The sequence below is a fragment of the Cervus canadensis genome, chromosome 15, assembly GCF_019320065.1.
Source record: "Cervus canadensis isolate Bull #8, Minnesota chromosome 15, ASM1932006v1, whole genome shotgun sequence".
Classification (NCBI taxonomy): domain Eukaryota; kingdom Metazoa; phylum Chordata; class Mammalia; order Artiodactyla; family Cervidae; genus Cervus; species Cervus canadensis.
The window spans coordinates 38,290,330-38,299,572 of NC_057400.1; the positions used below are offsets into that span (position 1 = coordinate 38,290,330).

General features: G+C 36.9%; 1 non-coding gene across 1 annotated transcript; it reads right to left on the reverse strand.

The window, feature by feature from the left end:
• Window positions 1–5,315: 5,315 nt before the first annotated feature.
• LOC122454072 lies at window positions 5,316–5,422 on the reverse strand. Its single transcript, XR_006273292.1, has one exon. It is a non-coding gene; the product is annotated as a U6 spliceosomal RNA (small nuclear RNA).
• Window positions 5,423–9,243: the final 3,821 nt, after the last annotated feature.

Genomic DNA, 9,243 nt, shown 5'->3' on the forward strand with positions numbered 1-9,243 from the left:
ATTATATTCCAAGAATCAACCCATTAAGTAGTACTAACCCCAGTTATTCTAACACTATAAAAACCTTCCCACAAATGTGTAAAATGCTTTCAAATAATAATATAGTATGTATTGATAAATTATGCTATAAACAGTGCCTGGCACTCAGTATGTGGTTAATATATCCCTATTGATTGGATAGATGAATGAATGTACAAGTATTATATCTCTAAAGATGATTAACTTTTGATGGCAAGTAACAGAAAACCCAATTATCTAATTGTTAGGCAAATAAGGGTTTATATCACTTTTTTTTTAACTTAAGATGTTTAGAGTAATACGTCTAGGGTTGGTGCCACAGCTCATGATGTTATTCTTTATGGTTCCTATTCTCCTTCCATTTTGCTGTTGTTGGTAAATCTGTTGTTTTATCACTTCATGAATTAGAAACCATGACAGCATCTCTGAGTCTTATATCATATTCAAAGCAGAAGGAAGAAGAAAGGATCACTGCCTGTAGACTTCGTTTTCTATCATACTGGCCAGAACTGTATCACATGGCTAGCTAGTGCTCACTGCAAGGAAAATGGTGGCCCTCCTACTGAAAGCAATAATTCTGCCATATAAAATGTAAAAAAACAAAGAAAGAAACAAACAAAAACGTTCAAATACATTACTGAGCTGCCAAGAAAATAAAGATTCTAAGAAGAAAAACATTGGTGAAGTGCACAGAGAATTCCTAGGAGGTGGGGAACACCAGGAATGGCTTTTGCCGTTAGACATGTGTGTCAAATTCTGGTGATCTATTTCATTTTTAATGGTTTCACAGGAGGTGTGGATGGGGGACAGATGATAAAGCTTAAGACCTGCTCAATATATGAAGTCTAATAGTAGTGCTTGACCCAAAGTTGGAAAATGTGGAAAATGTGGTCTAGTGGTTAGCAATCTACCTGCCAATGCAGGGGACATGAGTTCAATCCCTACTCTGGGAGGACCCACCCCAGGGCAACTAAGCCCATGTGCCACAACTACTGAGCCTGTGCTCTCAAGCCAACATGCCCCAACTGCTAAGGCAGGAGCTACCTAGAGGTCATGCTCCACAGCAACAGAAGCCGCTCAACGAGAAGCTTGTGCACCACAACTAGAGAGTGAACCCTGCTCGCTGCAACTAGAGAAAACTCACGGCAACTAGAGAAAGCTCCCTCACAACAATGAAGACCCACTGCAGCCAAAAATTAATATCACATTAATTTAAAAATTAAAAATGGAAACAAAGTTGGAAAATGAAAAGGCAAGCCACAGACTGGTAGAAATATTCACAAGGACTTATGTTCAGAATATATAAAAACTCCTACAAATCAATATCAAAAAAGAAACAATTCAATTTTTTTCACTGTGCAGTAATGCAAAAAGGTACATGTACATGACAATTTACATACATTTTTGTTTTTCAATTTTTTTAAACAATTGATATTTATTTTAAAATTGAATATTTTTCATTAGTCAAATTATAAAATTCAATTCCAACTTTAAAGAAATTTTTATAAAAGAAAAAGGAGAGCTATGGAAAACTTAACTAAATGGAAGGAGAAAAAGATACATGAGTGAGCTTGAGATCTTTGGTTAAAGTGAATACTTTCAAGTATCCATGTGTTTAGAATCTTAATCCAATTTTTAAATGGACAAACATTTTGAAAAGATAGTTTTAAAAGGAAGATACACTAATAGCCAATAAGGACTGAAAAGGCACTTAACATCATTAGTCATCAGTGAAATGCAAATTAAAACTACAATGAGATATTGTTACACATCCATTTAAAAAGTTAAAATTTAAAAGACTAACCAAACCAAAAGTTAGTAAGGATAAAGAACAATGAGAAATGTCATACCTTGCTTGTGGCAATATAAAATGTACAAACACTTTGAAAACTGTTTGGTAGTTTCTAAATACGGTTAAGTATACACTTACTATATTCCAAGAAAAATGAAAAATTATCTATATACAAGACTTGTGTACATGAATGTTCACAGTAGTATTTTTAATAATAGCCAAGAAACAAACAACCCAAATGTCCATCAACTGATGAATGGATATAGAAAATCTGGTATATCCATGCAATGAAATATTATTCAACCATAAAAAAGGAACTTGCTGATACATGCTACAATGTGGACAAACCTTTAAAACATTATGCTACGTGAAAGAGGTCAGACGCAAAAGCCATATAATGCATGATATTATTTATACGGTATATATCTAGATCTAAATTCATGCAAACAGAAAGTAGATGAGGGGTTGTCAGGGGATGGGGGAATGGGAAGTAAGAAGTGACTTCCAATGGATATGAGGTTTCTTTGTGGAGTGAGGAAAATGTTCTGGAACTGGAGAGTGGTGATGATTGCATAAGTACCATTGAATTCTACACTTTACACAGGTGGAATGTTCAGTATGTGAGTTATATCTCAACAATGTTGTTATAATAACAGAAATAAATCAAACAAACAAAGCATATGTAAAGATCACCATTGTTGCCATCATCTAAGATTACCACTGCCAGTCTCTTGGTACATAGACTTCCAAACTCATTTCTGTGCAGCACATGTACTTATTTAAAGAATAAAAACTGAACTATACCATTTGAAAAGTATTTTTAACTACAACACATATAACTTTGAAATTATAAAGTGATATCAGACTGGAGTGTGATTGCCTTGTAACTGATCTTTGGGGGGATACCTCTAATCTTTTGTCATTAAGTATTATGTTAGCTGTGGGGGTTTTGTTGAGTGGTTTTGGTTTGTCTGTTTATCATTAAAGGATGTTGGATTTCGTCAAATATCCTTTACTGCATCTACTGACACGATTGTGTGGGTTTTTTCCCCCTTTAACATATTAATTTGTATATTATATTGATTTTCATATGTTGCACCAAGTATAAATTCTACCTGACAATGTTATAAAATTCTTTTATATGTTTTATTGGATTCAGTTTGCTAATATGTACGTGGTTGAGGAGTTTTATTTCTATATTTATAAGGATTTGGTCAGTTTTTTTCTCTTGTTATGTCTCTGTCTTGCTTTGCTATCAGGGACATTGGCCTCAAAAAATGAATTAGGAAGTGTTCCATCTTCTTCTTTTATTTGTAAAAGTTTATGAAGAACAGGTATTAATTCTTCTTGAAATGTTTTGTAGAATTCACCAATGAAGCTATATAGTCTTGTGCTTTTCTTTGCTGGAACTTTTTTGATTATTAACTTAAGCTGCTTACTTGTTATACACCTTTTCAGATTTTTCTGTTTCTTCATTAATCAACTTTGGTAGTTTCTGTTTCTAGGAATCTATCCATTTCATCAAAGTTATCTTCTTTGTCGGCCTACACTGTAGGCTTTATATCTTAGTCATCTCAGGATGCCATAAAAAATACTATAGACTGGGTAGCTTAAATAGTAGAAATATATTTTTCACAGTTCTGGAAGTTGGAAGACCCAGTCCGCCAATCTGGTTGCTGGTGAAAAATCTCCTCCTGCCATACAAACAACCACATTTTCACTGTGTCCTTACGGGGCCTTTCCCCACATGCACCTAGGGTGAGGGGAGAGGTGGGGTAGAAAGAAGGGAAGGCAAGGGTGGGGGCGGAGAAAGGGAGAAAGATCTATCTCTTCTTCTAAAGCCACTAGTCTCATCGTTCTCATTGTGAGAGCGCCACCCTCTTTACTTAATCTGTCCCTATTACTTTTCAAAGATCCTATCTCCGAACACCTAGCTCCTAACACATTGGGTGTTAGGACTTCAATATGTGAATTTTGAAGGATACAAACATTCAGTCCATAATACCTTATAATCTGTTTTTGTGTTGATGTTGATAATAATATCCCCTCCTTCCTTAGTAGGGCTTCCCTGGTGGCTCAGACAGTTAAGAATCTGCCTGCAATGCGGGAGACCTAGGTTTGATTCCTGGATTGGGAAGATCCCCTGGAGAGGGGAACGGCTACCCACTCCAGTATTCTTGCCTGGAGAATCCCATGGACAGAGGAACGTGGCAGGCTACAGTCCCTGGGTCACAAAGAGTTGGACACGACTGAGTGACTTTCGTTTTTTCTTTAGTAATTTTAGTATTTTCTTTTTTTGCCTGATTCGGCTAGCTAAAAGATTTGTCAATTTTGTTGATCATTTCAATGAACCAATGTTCAGTTTTGTTGATTTTCTTTATTATTTTTCTATTCCTTATTTTATTTTCACTCCAACCTATATTATTTCTGTCCTCCTGCTCTAGACTTGGTTTGCTTTTCTTTTTCTAGTTCCTGAAGGTGGAATATTAGGCTATTGATTTCTTTCTTTTTAAATATAGGCAAATATAGTACACTGTTTTCATTGCATCCCATAACATTTGGTATGCTGTGTTTTAATTTTCATTCATCTTAAAGTATTTTCTAATTTCCCTTGTTATTTCCTTTTTGACTCTCTGATTATGACTGGGTTTTTTTTTTTTTATGACTGGGTTTAATTTCCATGTATTCATGAATTTGCCAGATTTCCTTGTTATTAATTCATAATTTCATTCCATTGTGGTTGGAGAACATATTTCATATGATTTCAATCTTTCAAAAATTATTTACACTTGTTTTATGGCCTAACATACATTTTATAGTGGTAAATGTTCCACATGTATTTGAAAAGCATGTGTTTTTTGTAATTGTTGAATGGAGGCTTCTCTCTCTCTCTGTTAATACAATTATAATATCATTCAAGTCTTTTACTAGCTTGATGATTTTCTGTCTAGTTCTTCTACCCATTATTGAAAGTGTGGTGTGGAAATCTCCAACTGTTATTACTGAATTAATTCTTTTCCCCTTCAATTCTGTTAGCTTTTGATTCACAAGTTTGGGATTGTCAGGTATATATCTGCTTATGATTGCTATATCTTTTAAAAGATACATTTGTTAGTTGCTCACTCATGTCTGATTCTTTGAGACCCCATGGACTGTGTAGCCCGCCAGGCTCCTCCATCCATGGGATTTTCCAGGCAAGAATTCTGGAGTGGGTTGCCATTTTTCCTTCAGGGGATCTTCCCAGCCCAGGGATCAAACCTGCGTCTCCTGTGTCTCCTGCATTGCAGGCAGATTCTTTACCCACTGAGCCATCAGGGAAACACAGTGATTGCTATAAGGATAACAATTAATGTCTTAATTTATATAAGAGTCTAGTTCAGATTAATACCTAATTCATTACAATAGTATATAGAAACTTTGCTCCTGTATGACTTCATCTTCTCTTCCTGTGTGCTGTTACTGCCATGCAAAGTATACCTTTATAGATTGTGTGTCCATCAGTAAAGAAAAAAAAATATACTTTAGAAATTTGTAAGTCATTCTATCAAAGTGGTCATGCTAGTCTTCTCTGTATTGTTCCAACTTCAGTATATATGCTGCCAAACTGAGCACAGCATAAGATAGTACTGTCATGAAAAGCTACTCTGGCTTCAGTATAGAAAATGAATTAAAGAGGAGGCCAATCTAGAATGAGAAAACTCAATAAAAGATGCTCAAATATGTCTGGTAAAAGATGATAGTGATCTGAACTAGAGTTCAGGACTAGAGTACTAGAGAAGAGATGTAGGCAAATTAACTAATTTGAAAGATATTAAAGAGATAATAAACTAGCTTTGGTAACTGGATATAGGGTTGAACAAAAGAAAGGAGTCAAAAATGATTAATTCTCTGTATTATGTAACTGAGGGAATTACAGTGCTATTCACAGAGAGAGAGATAACACTGAAGCTTTGGGAGAAAATATGATGAGCTCAATTTTGGATATTTTGAATTTGTGATTCTTATAAGATACTTAGATGGAAATAGGAAATGTTCAGTAAAGATGACTAAAGACTTGAGAGTGATTAATATGTATATTGTAATGGAAGTCTTGAGAGTGTATTAGAATGTCCAATAAGATAAACAGAAAAATATTAAGTGATAATAGAAGAGGACCAAGGATGGAATACTAAGGAATAATACTATTTTGAGTTTGAGGAAGAGAAGTGGATTCTTAACAAAAGGGTTAAGGGTGGCTCAAGAAAACTAGGGGAGTGTGTTGTCATGGAAGTTGAAAGAATGAAATATTTCAAGAGTTGAGATGCCACAGAAAATAGAAACCTTATTATTTTCACTGTAATTAGCAATAAGGAAGGCCATTAATAACAGTGGTATATTAAAGTTGGTTGCAAATTCTTTCCTCTTCCCCCCATCAAGAAGTGAAATTTATTTCCTTCCCCTTGATTCTAGACTGCTTTGTGTTTGTATTGACCAATAATATATGGCAGAAGTGAAACCGTTAACTTTGAGACTTGGCAGCTTCTATTTTCACAGACTTGAAATATTCCTCCTAAAAATCTAGCATTCATGCTGTGGGAACCCCACACATGAAGGTACCATGAAGGGAAGGACTCAAGCTTCCAGCCAAGAGCCAACACCACCTGCCAGCCCTGTGAATGAACCATAGTGGATGTTCTAGTCCAGTCAGGCCTCCAGATGACCACAGCTCCAGACAACACCATGCAGGATAGAATTACCCACTAGAATCATAGTCAATAGTCATAGTCATAGTCAATCCCCGGAATCATGAAAGACAATCAGTGGTGGCTACTGTTCTAAATGACTGAGTTTTGGGTTTGTTTGTTACTCAGATTTTTCCCTATTTTATGACCATTCTGTAACATCTGTAAAAGACCACATCTTGTTGGAGCACAGATGTGAATTGCCATGGGTTGAAGAGTGACTTGAAGGGTAGGAACTGGCGACAACTATTTTGATAAGTCGATAGTGAAAGAAAGAAGCTAGCTAGAGTGTCATATGTAAGACAGTTGATGTTTGACAAAGATGTTATGTTAGTTCTTTACTATGAACTATTTAAATGGTGTTTAAGAAGGTGCTAGTATAAGCAGAAGACATTGATGATACAGAGGAGAGATGAGTTAATTGAGGGAGGGAGGTTCTGAAGAGATGGGAGAAAAATCTATTCAGGCTCTTTCAGAAAGGATCTGATTGGTCTCTTTAGATGTGATTCAGCCAAGATGTCCTGATTGGTAGACTCTCAAATCCTGACTCCTTGGCAGTTACCCTATGGATAGCTGCTTTTGGCTCAGGTACTAACCATTTTTCTAATTATTTATGGCTTGAATCTTAGGTTGTATTAGTCAGGATTTGGGGAGGGGGCTACAGGTAACATAAGATTTATTTCAGAGACTGAAACATAAATCTGAAGTGCTAGGGTTGGTTAATTCAGCAGCTCCACAGCATCACTGAGGTCCCAGGGTCTTTCCATCATGCTACTCTGTTACCCACAGACTTTTGTCTTACTCTCTTAGGTTCAGTTCAGTTCAGTTCAGTCACTCAGTCATGTCTGACTCTTTGTGACCCCACGCCAGTCCTCCCTGTCCATCACCAACTCCCAGAGGTAACACAAACTCATGTCCATTGAGTCGATGATGCCATGGAACCATCTCATCCTCTGTTGACCCCTATCTTCCCGCCTTCAATCTTCCTCAGCATCAGGGTCTTTTCAAATGAGTCAGTTCTTTGCATCAGGTGGCCAAAGTATTGGAGTTTCAGCTTCAACATCAGTCCTTTGAACGAATATTCAGGACTGATTTTCTTTAGGATGGACTGGTTGGATCTTCTTGCAGTCCAAAGACTCTCAAGAGTCTTCTCCAGCACCACAGTTCAAAAGCATCGATTCTTCGGTGCTCAGGTTTCTTTATAGTCCAACTCTCATATCCATACATGACTACTGGTAAAACCATAGCTTTGACTAGATGGACCTTTGTTGGCAACATAATGTCTCTGCTTTTTAATATGCTGTCTAGGTTGGTCATAACTTTCCTTCCAAGGAGTGTCTTTTAATTTCATGGCTGCAGTCACCATCTGCAGTGATTTTAGAGCCCCAAAAAATAAGTCTCTCAGCGTTTCCACTGTTTCCCCATCTATTTGCCATGAAATGATGAGACCATATGCCATGATCTTAGTTTTCTGAATGTTGAGTTTTAAGCCAACTTTTCCACTCTCCTCTTTCACGTTCATCAAGAGGCTCTTTAGTTCTTTTTCGCTTTCTGCCATAAGGATGGTGTCATCTACATATCTGAGGTTATTGATATTTCTCCCGGCAATCTTGATTCCAGCTTGTGCTTCATCCAGGCCAGAATTTCTCAGGACGTACTCTGCATATAAGTTAAATAAGCAAGGTGACAATATACAGCCATGACGTACTCCTTTTTCTATTGGGAACCAGTCTGTTTTTCCATGTCAACTTCCAACTGTTGCTTCCTGACCTGCATACAGATTTCTCAAGAGGCAGGTCAGGTGGTCTGGTATGCCCATTTCTTTCAGAATTTTCCACAGTTTATTGTGATCCACATAGTCAAAGGCTTTGGCATAATCAATAAAGCAGAGGTAGATGTTTTTCTGGAACTCTCTTACTTTTTCAATGATTGAACGGATGTTGGCAGTTTGATCTCTGGTTCCTCAGCCTTTTCTATAACCAGCTTGAACATTTGGAAGTTCACAGTTCATGTATTGCTGAAGCCTGGCTTGGAGAATTTTGAGCATTACTTTACTAGCGTGTGAGATGAGTGCAATTGTGTGGTAGTTTGAGCATTCTTTGGCATTGCCTTTCTTTGGGATTGAAATGAAAACTGACCTTTTCCAGTCCTGTGGCCACTGCTGAATTTTACAATCGCTGACATATTGAGTGAAGCACTTTCACAGCATCATCTTTCAAGATTTGAAATAGCTCAACTGGAATTCCATCACCTCTACTAGCTTTGTTCGCAGTGATGCTTCCTAAGGTCCACTTGACTTCGTATTCCAGGATGTCTGGCTCTAGGTGAGTGATCACACCATCATGGTTATCTGGGTCATGAAGATTTGTTTTGTATACTTCTTCTATGTATTCTTGCCACCTCTACTTAATACCTTCTGCTTCTGTTAGGTCCATACCATTTCTATCCTTTATTGTGTCCATCTCTGCATGAAATATTCCCTTGGTATCTCTAATTTTCTTGACGAGATCTCTAGTCATTGCCATTCTGTTATTTTCCTCTATTTCTTTGCAGTGATCACTGAGGAAGACTTTCTTATCCCTCCCTGCTATTCCTTGAAACTCTGCATTCAAATGGGTATATTTTTCCTTTTCTCCTTTGCCTTTCATGTCTTTTCTTTTCTCAGCTATTTGTAAGGCCTCCTCAGACAACCATTTTGCCTTTTTGCATTTC